Below are 21,157 nucleotides of genomic sequence, written 5' to 3'. Positions count from 1 at the left end.
TTAGAGCCTCTGTATCTGGCATTGGCTGCCGTATCTTCAGTATTGTCGTTGTTAATGTGACGCTTATGCTTGTTGCGACGTGACATGTCGTTGTTGTCCTTGGTATCCGAATTGTCGAGGCTCTTGGTTATGTTATTGCTATGAGCTAGCCAGCTGTCTTCTCCCGCACAAAAGCGGGTCATGAGTGTCGTGAGGGCTGCCATAGATTTGGGCTTTTCCTGTCCTAGGTGCCGGGCAAGCCATTCGTCTTGGATGTTGTGCCTGAAGGCTGCAAGGGCCTCGGCGTCCGGACAGTCAACTATTTGGTTTTTCTTGGTTAGGAACCGTGTCCAGAATTGTTTGGCCGATTCCTCTGGCTGCTGGATTATGTGGCTTAGGTCATCGGCGTCTGGTGGTCGCACATAAGTGCCCTGGAAGTTGTCAAGGAATGTGGATTCCAGGTCCTCCCAACAACTAATTGACTCTATTGGCAGGCTGTTAAGCCAATGTCGAGCTGGTCCTTTAAGCTTGAGCGGGAGGTATTTGATGGCATGTAGATCATCACCACGGGCCATGTGGATATGAAGGAGATAATCCTCGATCCATACCGCAGGATCTGTTGTGCCATCGTATGATTCGATGTTTACGGGTTTGAAGCCCTCGGGGATTTGATGATCCATTACTTCATCTGTGAAGCATAGTGGGTGTGCGGCGCCCCTGTACTGGGCTATATCACGACGCAACTCGGATGAGCTTGGTCTGTTGTATTCGCCGGGGCGTACTTATTATGTCCGGCGTGACGGTTAGTGTCACGTGAAGCGGGGCGCCCATGCGATCCGTAGATCGATCTTGTTTGCCTTGCCTTATTCTCCAAGATGTCTCGCAGGTCTGTTGCGTCTCCGCGTACTCTGGTATGTTTTGAGCGGTGCCGGGGTGCGGCTTGGGTCGAGGTGAAAGTGCTAGTTATCGACTAGAGGGGGGGTGAATAGGCGATTTTTATGAAAGTCTTCAAAACGTGGAAGTTTCGAAGACAAACAATAGAAATAACCTAATTGATATGCAGCGGAAAGATAGACTACAACAAGCAAGCCATAGTCAAGTATGCAATAGCGTTAACGTACGAAGACTAATAGCAGCTAGGTAGTAGGATCGGGATGGAAGATAGTATGAAGCCAATCAACAATAGTAGTCAAGCAATGAAGTCAATCAGATAAGACAGATAAGCAATGACTTCACAAAGACAAACTCAAAGTAAAGGAGGGAAGAGATAGAACCAGTCACTTGTTGAAGACACAGGATTTGTTGGACCATTTCCAGTTGCTGTGACAACTGTACGTCTGGTTAGGGAGGCTGAGATTCAACTCAAAAGACTGTGTCTTCACCTTATTCCCCTTGAGCTAAGGACACTTAGTCCTCGCCCAATCACTCTGGTAAGTCTTCAAGGTAGACTTCCGAACCTTCACAGACTTTGTTCACCCGGCAATCCACAATGACTCTTGGATGCTCAGAACGCGACGCCTAACCGGCTGGAGGATACACAGTCCTCAAGTGTAATAAGTCTTCAGGTCACATAGACAGAAAGACTTCAGTGATGCCTAACACTCTTTCATCAAGGCAACTATAGGGGGTGGGCTATTTATAGCCACAAGGCAACCCGACCTGATATGTCCGAAATGACCTTGGGTCACTAAGGAACTGACACGTGTTCCAACGGTCAGATTTCAAACACACGCGGCAACTTTACTTGGGCTACAAGCAAAGCTGACTCGTCCAGCTCTGGATAAGGTTTGATCTCATTTTCTTCGCTCGAAGACATAGGATTTGACTTGAGCATCACTTAAGTCACTTTGACTTAGTTCACTTGGACCCCACTTAACTGTACGGTGGTTCCTATGACTCAACAAAGAAGAAAAGGAAGCAACAAATCCACACAGTCTTCGCGCTCCATAGTCTTCACGCAATGTCTTCTCATGTCATAGACTTCAATATGAATATCTTCTCATACCACCATTGTCTTCAATGTCTTCATACATTTTTAGGGGTCATCTCCGGTAGGTAAACCGAATCAATGAGGGACACTACGTGTGTTATCCTGCAATTCTCACAAACGCATTAGTCCCTCAACCAACTTTGTCGTCAATAATCCAAAACCAACTAGGGGTGGCACTAGATGCACTTACAATCTCCCCCTTTTTGGTGATTGATGACAAACTGGTTGAAGTTTTCAACGGGGATAAAGTATGTGAAATTGTAAAGGATAGGAATTGTCTTCATAAGTAGCAAGGGCTCCCCCTGAAGATGTGCATATAAGTAATTTTGCTTTTGGAATGCAAATGCACATGGCAGGTTGTACTTGTGGAGATCCACTTCAACTTATGAAGATAATTCATCATGCATGAAATGATATAGCTTATAGGATGACATGCATAATGAAAAATGGACGTCTGCAGGATGATCTAAGTGCGGAAGTTATCATCGCACATGCGGAATTTATCATCGCATCACTGTAAAGCAAACAAGTAGCAGACGACCATCAAGTTTAGGTGTTACAACTCAAAGAACCAAATGTTTTTAAAAAGCAAGAGTTGTAAGCACGAGGCAAAAATATAATGAAACCGCCCATATGAACCCGCTTGAAGACTATCAAACTCATACGCTTCTCCCCCTTTTGTCAGTAATGACCAAAAAGGTTTGAAGACATAGAGCATCTACTCGTCCTCATGAGGAGTAGTTGAAGCAGCAGGGTTGTCGGTGTCGTTTGGTGGCGGTGCAGATGAACTTGGTGCAGTGTCGATGCGTGCAGAAGTAGGAGGTGGTGAAGTAGCATCATCTTCGTCATCGATCACTCTGGCATTGACAGTTGTCGCGGAGGAAGAATATTCAGAATCTTCAAGAGATGGAGTACGACGTAGGACAGCAGTCCGTGGAGAAGTGGAGTCAAACTGGAATCGTTCATTGAAGCCATCGTCTTGAAGATTTGCTTCAGCACTAAGCAGGGTCAAGCTCTTCCATGATCGTCGGCAAGTTTCATGAGCAACAAAGGCATTCTTGGTGGCAAGGTTGCGAATGCGATTGACATCCACCAAGAGGCTTTGCATCTGTCTCTTGAGCCAGAAATGATGCTTATCTTGTTTCTGATGAAGGGCCACAAGAAGTTCTCGGTCGTTGAGAACGCGAGAACGCTTCCGAGGCCTTTGGGCAATGGTGCTTTCAGTGGCTTCAGTGGTGCTCGATGAGGCAGACGAGTGTTTCCAGCCAAAGGATAGATTCGTGTCGCCGCTTGAACACCTTTAATAGGCTGAGTGAAGCTTTGGTGCTCGGCATTCTGAAGACAAAGAGGCTTCTTGGCAGGTTCAGGGTATATAGCTTCAACTGACATATCAACCTCTGGTAGAAAAATCACATGATTGTGAGCAGATGGTTGATAGTCGACAGATGAGTGTCGCTTGATGAGGCGCATGACCCATGGAGCATAAAACTCCAGACCAAATAGGTCAGAGCCGGAAGCAGCAAGTTGCCTGATGAAGAAGTCTTGCGCATTGAAGCTGATGCCATTGAAAATGTAGAAGACCAAAGTCTTCATAGCTCCTACAAGCTTTGTCGCTGATGAATGTCCTTTGATAGGCCATAGAGTTCGCCTGATGATGTGATATATGGTGCGTGGCAGATACTCAAGGTCTTCAACAAAGAACTCTATTGGATATTCAGCATCACGTGGCAAGGGCTTCATCATGCTCAACATCTGACTCATATTGTGTTCAGCCTTATGGAAGATGCTTTCCAGAGCATTGCGGTGATTTGGACAACCATGTTCATAGAGTTCTCCGGGAGTGGATAGGCCTGTAAGCTCAATGATGTCGAGAGCTTTGGCTTCATGATGAACATTTCCTGTCATCCACTCTAGAATCCATGTCTTGATATCTCTGTTGTAGCCGCGAATGTGCAAAGTAGCATAGAATTGAAGCAATAGCTCTTCATTCCAGTGTTCTTTATCTGTGACAAAACTGAGCAGCCCAGCATCACGAAAGCAATCAAGTGCTTCTTCTAAGCAGGGCAGTCCAGTAATGGCTTCAGTGTCGAGGCACATATGAGGGAAAATGCACCCTTGATCATACAGAACACAGGAGTAATAGCTTCGCTGCTGATGACTCCAGAACCGATCTAACGATATTCTTGGCTTCGTGTAGGGGTTCTTCGAGCTGTCAAAGAATGTGTTGTGGCTCTTGAAGCCATTTGCATTGAAAGACCCTGGTGAGTTTGCAGTACCTGGAAACCTTGGCAGTCTTGGCTTGGGCTTCTGGACCTGAGGCCTATGCTCAATGTGATAGTCAAATTGAGGACTAGAGACATTAGGCGGAGGGACCAGAATGGGCCATCTTACTATGATTAGCTCGCCATGGTTGTATGCTTGCTCGATTGTATAGGGCTGTGGTGGCGGAACAGGAGCAGTGGCAGCAGCTGAGGCTTCAGGCTGCACAACAGGTGCTTCAGGAGCAGTTGCCTCATTAGCTTCAGGTGCAGTGGCCTCATTAGCTTCAGGCGCACTGGTTAGTTCAAGCTCCACATTAGCTTCAGCCATGACAACGTCATTGGCTTCACTTGCGTTGGTTATGGTAGCTTCAGGATTTTCAACCTCCACTTGAGGAGCTGGAGGGTTAGGCACAGACACATTCACTTCATGAACTGTTTCGTCAGGCATGGGGGGAGTTTGGACATGTTCTTCTTGACGTTCCTCATCGGCTGATGCAACCGGATTGTCTTCAGCAGCTTGTGCTTCTGACATAGAGACATTCATAGTTGGAGTGGCTTCAGAGAACACCTGACGTGCAATAGGTTGACGGTGCACTTCTCCTTCTGGAACGCTCGGAAGAGGGACTTGAGGCCTTGGTCCTTTGCGAAGCCTTTGTAGTACAGGCGACGCCTTTGGAGATGGAGTGGGCAGATCCTCATCCTCTTCAACTTGGACGGATGGTGTGGTTTGTTGATGTTGGGGAGTACTGGGGGAGTCTTGTTGCTGTGGGTGATTAGCCCATGATGCATCCTGAGCAATTGGCATCAGAGGACGACCAATGTTGATGTTTTCGCTGTTCGTATGAACAGGCGATGATACCACATTATATTCGGTCTGAGGAAGAACTTCATCATCTTCAACATTGTCATGATGACCAATGTCTTCAGCAGCGGTGGGTTTAGCTGCTGGTATATCTTCAGCTTCAGGAGCCTCTGTGGAAGCAGGCTCATGAACAGTCATGCGAAGTTCTTGGGATGCAGATGCAGGACGAACCACTGAGATGGGTTCAACAACAAGGGGCTCTGTGGGAGCAGCCCGACTCTTCTTGGTCTTGCGCTTCTTCTTGGAGGGAGCGGCATCAGAGGCTTCAGTGTTCTTCCTCTTTCTGGCTTCAGCCTCGGCAGCCCTCGTCTTCTTCTATTCAGAAGTGGTTGTGGTGACCTTTGGCTTCGAGCCAGTCATGCTGCTCGGGAAGATAATGCGTGGGGCTTCTTGGCTTAAAGGTGCGGGCTGGTCAGCAGAAAGCTTCTTCTTTTTCTTTGCAGCCATCCTGGGGTCAATGCCAGGACGGCCAAGTGACTTGCGCTTCTCAGCCTCATTGTAGGCAAGCACACACTTATCAGCCAAACACTTCATGCGCTCACGAGAGCCTTGAGCTTCTTGGCGCTTCTTCAAAAAAGCTTCTTTAAGCTCATGCAGCATGACTATGAAGTTTCGGACGTCTTAAACACTTAGCTTGGCCACATGCTTCTTGAATTGAGCCTTCTCATAATCAATCTTGTTCTTGAGCTCAACGATTCGCTGAGCGAGAGCCAGCTCAGAAGCAATGGCACCATTGAAGGCGACACTGAGGCCAATGGGAAGCTGTAAATCTTCAAAGCTGACATTGGGGGTGTCGAACCACTCATCAATGAAATTGTGGATGATGCCCACATCAAAGAGAGGCAAGTTGTTTAAGATTTCTGCTTCTTCCTTGCTCTTTATCAGCTGCTCAAGAGCATCATCAGCAAGATCTTCATCACTTGACAGATCAATGGGTTCTTCACGCAGAATGGCGGCAGGAGTCAAGGCTTGATCAGTATGCCTGACAAGTTGCTTTTTCTTCTCCGTCTTCTTGGAGATACGGGATTGATCTTCAGACTGCACACTGGCTTCAGGAGGTGCAGTGGCCAGAGGCTTCGCGTGTAAAGCTTTTGGAGGTGCTGATTTAGAAGCCTTTAGCTTCTTTTGCTTCTGTGGCTTCGAAGGAGGAGCTGGGGCTTCATCAGTGTCAGCATCATTATCAGAATGATCTACCTTGGCACCTTGGACCAAGATGTAAGTGATGAGGCCATCAAGGTTTGCAAAGGGGCCAATTCTGTTTTCTTCAGCTTCACATGTGCCATCATCACGGGGAGCAGAGGGACCAGGATTGAAGTCTAATCCCCGTGACTTCTTGTTTTCTTTTGCCGAAGCCTTAGCAAACTGGAAGTTGCGCTTGAAGAGATTGTCGTCACGACACCAGAGCAATGATGATGGGTCGGCTTCTTCAGGCTGTGGCCCACGGACCATGCAAGGATAGAATTCTTGCGCAATGGCTTCAGCTTTGTTCTTGGGGGGAAGGCCTCGATAGAGAATATCACCCCAAGGGCTCTTGATAGCATTTTTCTCTGCGTACTCCTGGGTGACGAACTTGTACTTGTACCACTATTCAGCCCAATAGCGTCGAATCCATTGGATTCGAGTCTTGCGCTGATTGTAATCTTCTTCAGGATCTGTTTTATACATTTCTGCCAGATCATCAGGCAGATCCCTTGATGTTCCCCCACGATGTTGTCTGCCACCCTTCCTTGCTGATTTTTCTGCAGCCATGAACTTCAAGCTGAATGGCTTCAGTATGTTCAGAGGCTTCAGAGATTTACGCTTGCTGGTCAAGCAGGAACTGGCTTCAGGAGAATTGATATGATGATGTAGGTATTCTGCAAACGAATGCAGACTATGAGAACCAAGGGATTCTCCCACGGACATGTACGTGTGACAGCATTAGAGATGCGAGGGAAGGGGAAGAGGTCATATGCATTCTCAGAAGATTTTGAAGATAAATCAGTTTGAAGATATTGACCTCATGATGCGAAGACATTCACTTATATAGGTGAGTTGGTTCCAGATTTGTACCAATCCGTGAATGAGTACAAGTGAGGAATCAAACTAGTTAGGAAATCTAAGTGAATTGACTCGGCAGTATGAGATGCAGACAGAATAGATCTAACATTGAATAGGCAGAAACTACTTTTGGTAAACGGGATGAATCTTGAAGATCAAAAAGGTGGTAAAAATAGAGTTATAATCACCGCACGAAGAACTGCTAGACGCGAAGAATAGGAGACCGAGCAGTTCAGCCCACCGTGCCCTAACTTGGCGACGGAGGACACCTACGGCGACGGCGGAGAGGACGATGCCCGCAGCCGGTGTGAGGACGGTGTCGGAGAAGTCGCGGCAGCTAAGCGCTTCGTCGCCGGCGTCGTCGCGAGCTAGCGGTGGCGCTAGGGTTTTGACGGAGGTGGAGAGGTGGAAGAAGGATTTCTTTACCACAGGGGACAAATATTTATAAGTAGGTGAGAGACACAGCGCAATTACGCTGGTGCCCCTGGCGGTTCACATCTGAGGGGTACGTGGCAAGCATGCAACATACTTAGAATTGTCCCACGTTCCCACGCCCGCCAGGCATGTCGGAGAGTTGTTCCGGCTTCTCCGGATTTCAACAATAAAGATAAGTCATTTAAAACAGATTTAATGTTTGTCTCTTTGCCTTCTGCTGACTAGGACACAGAGAAGACATTCGACAGTTTCAATAGAATGCATATGATTTGGACACATAGAGTTTGAGATAGGAAGCATAGAAAGGTTAGGGTCCGATCACATTCACTTAGTTCAAAAGATTCAATCTTGAAGACATAACTATAAGTGAATGCTGTAGAGGATAGAACACTAGTACATATATATATCAGAAAACAATCAAATCATCATACTGTAGAAGATCATGAAGATAAATTGAAACTGAAGACAAACCAAATGCGAAGTTATTGCAATATAACGCCATGAGTGAAACACTTCAAACAGAGAAAGTTGGTGGTGGCGTTACCCACTGTATAGGAAGTATTAGACCTAGACACGGCGCACAATTATCGTGGCGCTCCGAAGTCAAATTCCATGTTAATGTATTCACACTCAGAGTGTAAATCTTCATTGATTGAAGATATACATTACTTTGTGTGTTGCACATCTAAGTCATCAACATGCATAAGTGTTAGGATGTGTGCCTGATCACAGGACATTCGAGGATTCCAAGATATTTAGCTCACACCGTAACTTGCAAAACCTTCTCTCATCCAAGGGCTTTGTGAAGATATCTGCCAGTTGCTCTTCAGTGTTGACATGCATGATATCTATATCTTTCTTCATAACATGATCTTTGAGAAAGTGATGACGTATTTCAATGTGCTTTGTCTTCGAGTGCTGGACTGGATTGTTGGCTATCTTGATGGCACTTTCATTGTCGCGGAAGAGAGGTACTTGTTTCAGGTTGATGCCATAATCCTTGAGAGTTTGCTTCATCCATAGAAGCTGAGCACAACAGGATCCAGCAGCAATGTATTCAGATTCAGCAGTTGAGAGTGATACACAGTTCTGCTTCTTTGAAGACCAACAGACAAGTGATCGACCAACAAAATGACATGTGCCTGATGTAGACTTGCGATCCACCTTGTCACCAGCATAATCAGCATCCGAGAATCCAACCAAATCAAATTTTGAGCCCTTGGGATACCATAATCCGAGTGTTGGGGTGTAAGCCAAATATCGAAGAATTCGCTTCACAGCTAAGTGATGCGATTCCTTTGGTGCCGCTTGGAATCGAGCACACATGCAAACACTAAGCATAATATCTGGCCTAGATGCACATAAATAAAGCAAAGAACCAATCATGGAGCGGTATACCTTTTGATCGAACTCTTTACCATTGTCGTCGGGACCAAGATGGTGTTTGGCTGGCATTGGCGTCGTGTAGCCTTTGCAGTCTTCCATTCCAAACTTCTTCAGACAATCTTTGAGGTATTTTTCTTGAGATATGAAGATGACATTTCGTTGCTGACGAATTTGAAGATCAAGGAAGAACTTTAGCTCACCCATCATGGACATTTGATATTGCTCTTGCATCATGTACCCAAACTCATCACTGTACTTCTGGTTGGTGCAGCCGAAGATTATGTCATCCACATATATTTGGCACATAAACAGTTCACCATCATATGTCTTCGTGAAGAGTGTGGGATCGAGGGATCCAGGTTTGAAGCCTTTGCTCTTCAGGAAGTCTTTGATTGTATCATACCAGGCACGAGGAGCTTGTTTGAGGCCATACAGTGCTTTGTTTAGCTTGTACACCATATCAGGATGTTTTGGATCTTCAAAGCCAGGTGGTTGTGCGACATATACTTCTTCTTCAATCTTGCCATTGAGAAATGCACTCTTTACATCCATTTGATATAGCAAGATGTTGTGATGATTAGCGTAGGCTAGCAGTATGCGAATAGCTTCAAGTCTAGCAACAGGAGCAAATGTTTCATCGAAGTCAATTCCTTCAACTTGAGTATATCCTTGAGCCACAAGACGTGCTTTGTTTCTGACGACTTGACCATGCTCATCTTGCTTGTTTCGATATATCCATTTTGTTCCAATAATGTTATGCATACGAGGAACAGGTCACTTGACAAGTTCCCAAACATTATTCATCTTGAACTGTTGAAGTTCTTCTTGCATGGCTTGAATCCATTCGGGTTCCATAAAAGCTTCAGCAACTTTCTTGGGTTCTGATATTGACACAAATGAAAAGTGCCCACAGAAGTTTGCTAACTGTGTTGCTCTTGAGCGAGTAAGCGGACCAGGCGTGTTGATGTTGTCAATTATCTTCTCGATTTGTACTTCATTTGCAACACGAGGATGAACATGACGAAGATTTTGCTCTAGCTGATCATTGTCATCATTGGGAGGATTGTCTTCGGTCTGAGTAGTGTCTTCAGGTTGATTTGGTGCAGAGATGATAAGTTCCTCTTCAGGCTGTGCTTTAGAAGGCATGATTTCACCAGTTCCCATCAGCTTGATGGATTCGCTTGGAGGAGCTTCATCTAGTGTACTTGGCAGAATTTCTCTTTGTGAACCATTGGTTTCATCAAATTTCACATCCACAGTTTCAACGATCTTATAGATAAAGAGGTTGAAGACTCTGTAGGAGTGTGAGTCCTTTCCATAGCCAAGCATGAAGCCTTCGTGAGCCTTAGGTGCAAATTTTGACTTGTGATGGGGATCCTTGATCCAGCATCTAGCTCCAAATACTCTGAAGTAACTGACATTTGGCTTCTTGCCAGTAAGGAGCTCATATGATGTTTTGTTCAGAAGCTTGTGGATGTAAACACGGTTGATGATGTGACAGGCTGTATCAATAGCTTCAGGCCAGAACTTTCTTGGTGTCTTGTATTCATCTAGCATTGTTCGAGCCATCTCAATGAGGGTTCTGTTTTTGCGCTCAATGATGCCATTTTGCTGAGGTGTGTACGGAGCAGAGAACTCATGAGTGATTCCCATTGTATCCAGATACAGATCAAGTCCAGTGTTCTTGAATTCAGTGCCATTGTCACTTCTGATATGCTTGATCTTCACGCCATAATTGTTCATTGCTCGATTTGCGAAGCGCCTGAAGACATCTTGCACTTCAGTCTTGTAAAGAATTATATGAACCCATGTGTATCTTGAGTAGTCATCAACAATGACGAAGCCATAGAGACAGGCAGTTGTTGTGAGGGTGGAGTAGTGAGTAGGTCCAAATAAGTCCATGTGTAACAGCTCGAAGGGTTGAGATGTTGTCATGATTGTCTTCGAGGGGTGCTTTGCCCTTGTCATCTTTCCAGCTTCACAGGCACCACACAGATGATCCTTCTTGAACTTGACATCTTCGATGCCAATGACATGCTTCTTCTTGACAAGTGAGTGTAAGTTCCTCATGCCAGCATGTCCTAGCCTTCGATGCCAGAGCCAGCACTCTGAAGCTTTTGTGAGAAGACATACGGCAAGCTGTGGACCTGCTGAGAAATCTACCACGTATAGATCATCTTTCCTATATCCTTCAAAGACTAGAGATTTGTCAGATTCCATTAGTACAAGGCAACGATATTTTCCAAATAGCACAATCATGTTTAAGTCACAAAGCATTGAGACAGACATTAAGTTGAACCCAAGGGATTCAACAAGCATCACTTTATCCATGTGTTGATCCCTAGAGATTGCAACTCTACCTAGACCCAATACTTTGCTTTTACCAGTGTCAGCAAATGTGATTTGACTCTTGTCGGATGGACGTAAGGTTGAGTCCATGAGAAGACTTCGATCACCAGTCATATGATTAGTGCATCCGTTGTCAATAATCCATTCTGAAGCTTTTGGTGACATGCCCTACAGTGCAGTTTAGGAGGATAGGCTTCACAAGGTATGTTGTGAAGCATAAGCATTTTATGCATACTAGGATTATCACAGCATAGATCAAGATTAGAACACACAGTATGACAGATAAGAGATTCATATGTGGAATACATAGTAAGTCATTTTATCATGCGTCCCTTTATGTTTTAGGTCCCCAGCAATAATATCGGACGCCATTGATTGCTGGCTGGAGACCACATTCTGCAAAAGAGAGTTAATTCTTCTTCACCACCCACATTTTCAGGGGTGGCTTAGAAGCAATGAGTCTAAGTGCAGCATCTGAGAATTTCGGCTTTGAAGCCCTAGCAAATAGCCTTGCAGGAAATGAATGATACTCATGTGAATAAGCAGAAAAGTTCTTAGTTCTATGAACATAGAGGTTTGAAGACACATGCTCATATTCATGAGTCTGAGTATGATTTCCCTACAAAACATTGGCGTTAGGGTGACTCAAGTGAGTCATGTGTTCATAAGTAGCCATTGGACCATATGATGCCTTTGGTCTGGGGTTTGTCTTCTTCCCTGGTGGTGTCATGATGACATTCACTGGAAGATTCTCAAGGCAGCTTTTGGGAACCCAGATCTTCTTCATAGGAGGTCCATTCCTGCAGTTAGTACCAATATACCTGGCAAACACTTCACCATTCTGATTTTTGAACAGTTTATAGTTTGCATCAAAGGATTCATCAATGATAATAGGATTAGCACAGGTAAATCCAGATAAAGTGGATGGATCCACTGAAGGTTCCTTTGCAGCAACCCATGTGGTTTTGGGATACTGCTCAGGCTTCCAATAGGAACCATCAGCATTCATTTTCCTCTCGAACCCAACACCCTCTTTCCTAGGGTTTCGGTTCAGAATCTGCTTTTTGAGGACATCGCAGAGTGTCTGATGTCCCTTCAAACTTTTGTACATCCCTGTTTCAAGCAATGTCTTCAACCTAGCATTTTCATCAGCAATACTAGTGGTATCCTCCACAGAGGGGTTAGTAACCACATCAGTAGTTGAAGACAATGAAACAGCAGGAGCAGTGGAACATTCAGCAACAGATGTAGCGTTATCACGCTCAATGCATTTTAAACATGGTGGTTCAAATCCATCCTGAGCGGGACTGGTCTGTTGAGCGCGAAGTGACTCATTCTCTATTTGAAGGTCTTAATGAGTCGCTTTCAATTTCTCAAGCTCTTGCTCCCTTTGAAGATAATCATAGGAGAGCTTTTCATATGTGGTTGAGAGCGTCTCATGAAGACTTTCAAGTTCTTGGTACTTAGCATGAAGATTTTTTATGTCTTCTACTAAGGACTGTGAACGTGTCATTTCCGCGTCCAACAGGTCATCGCTTTTGTCTAACAGTTTTTGAGTATGTTCCATAGCCCTTTGTTGTTCAGTAGCAATTTTAGCAAGTGTTTTGTAGCTGGGTTTAGATTCACAATCAGAGTCATCTTCACTTGATGTTTGAAAGTAAGCATCACGTGATTTTACCTTGGCACCGCGTGCCATGAAGCAGTAGGTGGGAGCAGGATTGTCCATGTCATCAGCTTCAGCATTGGTGTGGAAGTCATTGCCTTCAGTGTTGAAGATGGACTTGGCAACATAGGCTGTGGCTAGAGCCCGACTCGCAACGCCAGGGTCGGACTCCTCTCTAGATTCCACCTCCGCCTCCTCAGAAGCAGAATCCTCCTCTGAATCCATTTCCTTGCCAACAAAGGCACGAGCCTTGCCTGATGAGCTCTTCTTGTGTGATGAAGACTTGGAAGAAGACTTTGAGGATTTCTTGTTCTTCTTGTCATCAGAATCATATTCCTTTCTCTTCTTCTTCTTCTTCTCATTGTCCCACTGTGGACACTCAGATATGTAGTGACCAGGTTTCTTGCACTTGTGGCAGGTTCTCTTCTTGTGGTCATGGGTGGAAGCTTCATCAATCTTGGAGCTGGATCGTGAAGACTTTCTGAAGCCCTTCTTCTTGGTGAACCTCTGAAACTTCTTCACAAGCATGGCAAGTTCCTTTCCAATGTCTTCAGGATCATCAGAACTGCAGTCAGATTCTTCTTCAGATGAGGAAATCACTTTTGCCTTCAAGGCACGAGTTCGACCATAATTGGGACCATAGATATCTCTTTTCTCAGAAAGCTGGAACTCATGTGTGTTGAGTCTCTCAAGTATATCAGACGGATCGAGTGTCTTGAAGTCAGGACGTTCTTGAATCATGAGGCAAGGGTGTCAAAGGAGCTGTCAAGTGATCTCAGCAGTGTCTTGACGATTTCATGCTTGGTGATCTCAGTGGCGCCAAGAGCTTGAAGCTCATTTGTGATGTCAGTCAGACGATCAAATGTGAGCTGGACATTTTCATTGTCGTTCCTCTTGAAGCGGTTGAAGAGATTGCGAAGAACACTGATCCTCTGGTCTCTCTGTGTAGAGACGCCTTCATTGACCTTGGACAGCCAGTCCCAGACTAGCTTTGACGTTTCCAGAGCACTCACACGGCCATACTGTCCTTTGGTCAGATGACCACAGATGATGTTCTTTGCAGTCGAGTCCAGTTGAATGAACTTCTTGACATCAGTAGGGGTGACACCTTCACCAGTTTTGGGAACGCCATTCTTGACGACATACCAGAGGTCGACATCAATGGCTTCAAGATGCATGCGCATCTTATTCTTCCAGTAGGGATATTCTGTTCCATTGAACACGGGGCAAGCAGCGGAGACTTTGATTATCCCTGCAGTCGACATAGCTAAACTCCAGGTGGTTAAACCGAATCACACAGAACAAGGGAGTACCTTGCTCTGATACCAATTGAAAGTGCTAGTTATCGACTAGAGGGGGGGTGAATAGGCGATTTTTATGGAAGTCTTCAAAACGTGGAAGTTTCGAAGACAAACAATAGAAATAACCTAATTGATATGCAGCGGAAGATAGACTACAACAAGCAAGCCATAGTCAAGTATGCAATAGCGTTAACGTACAAAGACTAATAGCAGCTAGTTAGTAGGATCAGGATGGAAGATAGTATGAAGCAAATCAACAATAGTAGTCAAGCAATGAAGTCAATCAGATAAGACAGATAAGCAATGACTTCACGAAGACAAACTCAAAGTAAAGGAGGGAAGAGATAGAACCAGTCACTTGTTGAAGACACAAGATTTGTTGGACCAGTTCCAGTTGCTGTGACAACTGTACGTCTGGTTAGGGAGGCTGAGATTCAACTCAGAAGACCGTGTCTTCACCTTATTCCCCTTGAGCTAAGGACACTTAGTCCTCGCCCAATCACTCTGGTAAGTCTTCAACGTAGACTTCCGAACCTTCACAGACTTCGTTCACCCGGCAATCCACAATGACTCTTGGATGCTCAAAACGCGACGCCTAACCGGCTGGAGGATACACAGTCCTCAAGTGTAATAAGTCTTCAGGTCGCATAGACAGAAAGACTTCAGTGATGCCTAACACTCTTTGGCTCTGGGTGTTTGGGCTTTGTCCTCGCAAGGATTTCTCTCTCTCTCAAATGCTTCGAGGTGGGTTGCTCTCAAACGACAAAAGTCGTGTACAAACTTTGAGCAGCCACCAATTTATGGTGTAGGGGGTGGGCTATTTATAGCCACTAGGCAACCCGACCTGATTTGTCCAAAATGACCCTGGGTCACTAAGGAACTGACACGTGTTCCAACGGTCAGATTTCAAACACACGCGGCAACTTTACTTGGGCTACAAGCAAAGCTGACTCATCCAGCTCTGGATAAGGTTTGCTCTCATTGTCTTCGCTCCAAGACATAGGATTTGAGTTGAGCATCACTTAAGTCACTCTGACTTAGTTCACTTGGACCCCACTTAACAGTACGGTGGTTCCTATGACTCAACAAAGAAGAAAAGGAAGCAACGAATCCACACAGTCTTCGCGCTCCATAGTCTTTACGCAATGTCTTCTCATGTCATAGACTTCAATATGAATATCTTCTCATACCACCATTGTCTTCAATGTCTTCATACATTTTTAGGGGTCATCTCCGGTAGGTAAACCGAATCAATGAGGGACACTACCTGTGTTATCCTACAATTCTCACAAACGCATTAGTCCCTCAACCAACTTTGTCATCAATACTCCAAAACCAACTAGGGGTGGCACTAGATGCACTTACACGAGGGCCTGAAGGCCTCTCTATCGCGGCCACGGGGTGGCCGATCGGGCGCGTCGTACGCTGGTGATGTAGGTTTAGTTGCTTCCTCCTCAAGTTGGGGTAGCAGCCTGCGCTTTGGGTAGCTCTTGGAGGGGCGTTCTAGTTTATACTCTTCGGCCGCCAGGACTTTGGTCCATCTGTCGGCTAGCAAGTCTTGGTCAGCTCTAAGCTGCTGCCGTTTCTTCTTGAGGCTGCTTGCCGTGGCCACAAGCCTGTGTTTGAAATGCTCTTGTTCGACGGGATCCTCTGGCACGACGAATTCGTCGTCGTCGAGGCTTGCCTCGTCTTCAGAGGAAGGCATATAATTGTCGTCCTCAACCTCTCTGTCGGCCGCTCTCTCATGAGGGTTGGCTCCTTCGTCCTCCTGCATGGAATCCTGCTGGAGGGGGTTGTCTTCGGCACTGTCCGGCGTGTTGTTATCTCCGGTGCTGGAATCGCCATTTTTGCTTTGGCGGGACTTAGAGCGACGCCACTGACATCGGCACTTGGGTTGCTTCTTGGAGGGATCATCCTCCGTTTTTTCCTCGCCATCCCCCGCTTTAGGGGTGTCCACCATGTATATGTCATATGACGAGGTGGCTTTCCAGTTCCCTATAGGTGCTGGTTCTTGATCGTCTCCTTCATCAGCGTCCATGCCGTCGATGTCTTCGGAGTCAAAGTCGAGCATGTCGGTTAAATCGTCGACAGTGGCTACGAAGTGGGTGGTGGGTGGGCCTCGAATTTCTTCGTCGTCCGTATCCCAACCATGCTGGCCGTAGTTCGGCCAGGGCTCTCCTGACAAAGAGAGAGACTTTAGTGAATTCAGGATATCGCCAAAAGGCGAGTGCTGAAAGATGTCCGCGGCGGTGAACTCCATGACCGGAGCCCAATCGGGCTTGATCGGAAGAGGTGCAGGATATACGGAGTCCGGAGCGGAGTCCGGCACCTTGGAGTCACGGGCCTTGCGAAGGACCAGGCTGGTATCCGGCTCTATCGCCGTAGAGATTGCAGCTTCCGGGGCGGCGTCCAACCGTCCATCCCCGACTAGCGCAGTGGGCTCCGAGCTAATGGTCGAAGCGGACACCTGAGCGACGCTCTGAGAGTTGTCCGGCGGCAGAGCTAAATCATGCCCATCGTGACAGTGCGGCACGCCCGGTCGTGGCTCGAATCCGTCGAAGATCAAGTCCCTGCGGATGTCGGCCGTGTAGTTTAAGCTTCCAAACCTGACCTGATGGCCAGGGGCATAGCTTTCGATCTGCTCCAGATGGCCAAACGAGTTGGCCCGCAATGCGAAGCCGCCGAATACAAAGATTTGTCCGGGGAGAAAAGTCTCATCCTGGACTGCATCACGATTGACGAGCGAAGAAGCCATCGGGCCTAAAGGCGACGACACAGAGGAACTCTCAATGAAAGCACCAATGTCGGTGTCAAAACCGGTGGATCTCGGGTAGGGGGTCCCGAACTGTGCGTCTAGGCGGATGGTAATAGGAGACAAGGGACACGATGTTTTTACCCAGGTTCGGGCCCTCTTGATGGAGGTAAAACCCTACTCCTGCTTGATTAATATTGATGATATGGGTAGTACAAGAGTAGATCTACCACGAGATCAGAGAGGCTAAACCCTAGAAGCTAGCCTATGGTATGATTGTTGTTCGTTCTATGGACTAAAACTCTCTGGTTTATATAGACACCGGAGAGGGCTAGGGTTACACAGAGTCGGTTACAATGGGAGTAGATCTTCATATCGTATCGCCAAGCTTGCCTTCCACGCCAAGGAAAGTCCCATCCAGACACGGGACGGAGTCTTCAATCTTGTATCTTCATAGTCCGGGAGTCCGACCAAAGGTCTTAGTCCGGCCATCCGGACACCCCCTCAATGAGTATAGGGGTTACAAGAGTTGATTTACCTTGAGATCGTAATGGCTAAACCCTAGCTTGTCTAGCCTATGAATATTATGATCCTGCCTGCGGACTAACCCCTTCAGTTTATATAGACACCAAAGGGGCCTAGGGTTGTACATAGTCGGTTTTCAGGGAAAGGAAATAGCATATCCGGACACCAATCTTGCCGTTCACGTATACAGGAGTCCTACCCGGACACGGGAGGTGGTCTTCTTCCTTTATCTTAACGGCCCATCAGTCTGGCCCATATCGAATAGACAGGACGCTAGGGGACCCCTTAGTCCAGCACTCCCTCAAGGAGGCTCCCAGGCAGGAGGCCTGCGCCTTTTCGATCTAGATGTCGTTGTTTTTTCTAGCCTTCTTAAGGCAGACTTGTTTACTTATGTTAGTATTAAGACATTATTGCTTCCGCTAACTCTTGTGTATTCAAGCTTATGTATTCGAGCCCTTGAGGCACCTGGCTTGTAATATAAAGCTTGTATTATTTTATGTTTTGTCTAGACTTGTGTTGTGATATCTTCCTGTGAGTCTCTGATCTTGATCGTACACATTTGCGTGTATAATTAGTGCACGATTAAGTTGGGGGCGTCATACTGATCTTCTCAAGTATTTCTCAAATTTCTTTCGCTGATTCAAGTCTTCGGTATTGGAGGAACTGTGAACAAAAACATGGTTGTAGACTACGTCCTTTGCTTGTGCATCAACTTGAGCGAGCCTCTTTTCCCATCGAGTGAGATATCCTAGGGTCTCAATCATGTAACCGTGCTGCACAACGTGCCACATATCATCATCGATAGCCTTGAGGTGTACCCGCATCTTCTCCTTCCAAGTCTATTCCATCGAAGACAAGAATCTTTCAGCTAGACTTGACATTCACTGCGGAAGACATACTTAACTCTAAGGTTGTTAGACCTTAAAATGCAGAGACAAGGAGTACCTTGCTTTGATACCAATTGTAGGAATGAGAGTATATCGAGCCGAGGGGGTGAATGGGATATTTAATATTTCTTTCGAAACTTGAAATTCTTACTACACATCAGCGGAAAATAAACTCAACAGAAATAAAACTACGAAAGAATACATTTAAGAACAGATAGATAGGGAAACGAAACAAAAAAACAACAAGTACTAAAGGTGATGCTCGATGGCGACAAGGTGTTTGGTATACTAGTTCACTCCTCTGCAAAAGAGTTATGTCTAGTTGGACGGACTTGTGATTTAACACATAAGATAAACTCTCTTTGTCCTATTCTTCTCGACAACAAGTTTGTACACTTGTGCCAATTACTCGAGGTAGATACTTCAGGCGATCTCCACAACCTTCACAAACTGTCTTCGCGAACCACAATGATCTCTTGGTTGCTAAGGACTCCTAACCGTCTAGACAGTTTGCGACTCTCAAGAGTAATAGGTTGAGCATACTAAACTTAGATCTCTGTGATGCTCAACCACTATCTAGTTTTTCGGCTCTGGGGGTTTCTCTCGATGGATTAACTCAAATCTTTCAGAGAGAGGGTGCTCAGACAATTTGTTAGAATCACACAAAGCATCCAACCATCTTGGTTGGAATCAGGTGGCTATTTATAGCCGGATCAATCCTGAGGGGAAATGACCATTTAGGACACGACGTGGAACCAATGGGAAACCGACACATTTCCAACGGTTGGATTTCAAATGCACACATCAACTTTACATGAGGAACAAGTAAGGTTGACTCATGTGCTGAAACATCTCGCAGTCTAGAAGATCAATGTTTGTGATTGGCAAGTAAATGTTTCAAGGAAACAAGAGTTTTCTCTCAGCTCTCATAGGTTTCGGTTAAGCATCATAGAAACATAATCAAAGCACTACAACCCCTCTTAGTAGTACAATTTGTCCTATGACTCAAATAAGAGAAAAGGAGCCATAGAAGAAAATACTATGTTTTCTGTTCGTCTTCTTACTTCTCAGTTGTAGTCACATTCTTGGGACCACACACAGAAACAATTGCTTCACATCAGCAAATTTTAGGGGCCACATCCATCACGCAATATCTTCGACGACAATCTTCTCTGCTACATAGATGACAATCTTTGAAGTTTATAGCAAACTTCTCTGAACTCTAGGGACCTATAATCTTTATGTGCATTAGCAAACAAATTAGCCCCTTACTATTTCTATCAACAATCTCTAAAACATAAGGACACAACTTATTGCACCTACAAAAGGTAAGGGGACTTTCTACGGTCTAAAACTGGATCTTAAAAGGTTATCAGGGGAAATCACTGTGGAGGGATGGGAGGATCTCGCTCCCATAGTGCACCTGCCATAGGGAGCAACCCCTTCCGCAAGTCAGCCACCCTTGGCTGCATATATAAAGGAGAGGGGTGCACCCCCAGGGGGCATGTCCCAAGGCCACCCCTTGCTCTCTCTCTCTCTCTCTCTGTTTGACTGACACGTTGAAACGCTCCTCCTCCTCACCTAGTTCTTCAGCAACCCTTTGTCCTGGAAGAAAAAGTGATGCCAAATCACTAACATAGTACGGCGTGGATTCCGCAAAGGCATCATACTTTCGGTGCTAGATCGGCGGATAACCTTGGTAGTATTCTCGCCACTAAGAGGTATAACCTAACAGCGGGAATCCTCAAGTCTTGACCAACAACTCTCCCATGATTACTACCACCGCGTGAGAAAATTTTGTTGGTGGTAATATGATCGTTGTCCTTGCATCTTCATAGTTTTCCTCTTAGTGTTCGTAGGTACGATATTTTTTATTTATTTTCTACCAGGTTCCCCAACATAATACGAGGTTTCATTTTTGTCTAGTTCTTGCCTTTCAAAGAATTTTATAAGGTGATGCCTTATATGGATGAGTCTAGAGTGTTACTTTTTAAAAAAGGTGATGCCTTATATGGATGAGTTTAGAGTGTTACTTTTTATGTTAAGAGAAGAAACACATTCAAATTAAGATGAGACACAATAAATATGACCCACATATTAATTGCCCTTGGTCTGTTTCGTCCTAGCCGTGGATTAAAATCCAATGGTTGTCTTCATCTTCTTCCTTCCTTTCTGTGTGATGCACTGTTTATCTTCTTCCTATAACCATCTTTTGACGCTCGCCCAACCGTCTACTCCCCCGCGGTCGGCAAGCGCCGCATTGTAGCCTTGCCACAACGGTCTCCCGTCCCCCTTACCCGCGCATCCGAACAGTCAACCTCCGATTCCTTTTCATCTGTGACGTCGTCTTAAAGTCGCTCCCGTCCAAGGTCTCATCAACGTCCCCACGCCTCGCAGCACTCGTCCCTACGCCACCGTCTTCCGCTTCGATGCTATGTGGAAAATCGACTGATCACACGAGTTTGGTTTTTGAGCGAGGAGTAGCAAAACCGCAATAGATAACATTGGCGTGTGTAAAAGTCCTTATCATATGATCATACTTATTCGTTCAATTGTATCAACTATAAGATACTGAGGAAATCTTTTCAGACTTCAACAATTCGACTACTCAACCACCGTAGGTTGGACTAATACCATCCGAACCAGCCAATCAGCCGATCAGCCTTCCTCTTCTTCCTTCCGCCTCCCGGTCACCGCCGCTCGTACACCCCTCCTTCCAGCCGGCAG

The sequence above is a fragment of the Triticum aestivum genome, chromosome 6B (assembly GCF_018294505.1).
Source record: "Triticum aestivum cultivar Chinese Spring chromosome 6B, IWGSC CS RefSeq v2.1, whole genome shotgun sequence".
In the NCBI taxonomy this organism is placed as follows: domain Eukaryota; kingdom Viridiplantae; phylum Streptophyta; class Magnoliopsida; order Poales; family Poaceae; genus Triticum; species Triticum aestivum.
The sequence above is the reverse complement of the archived record's forward strand: the minus strand, read 5'-3'. Positions refer to the sequence as shown.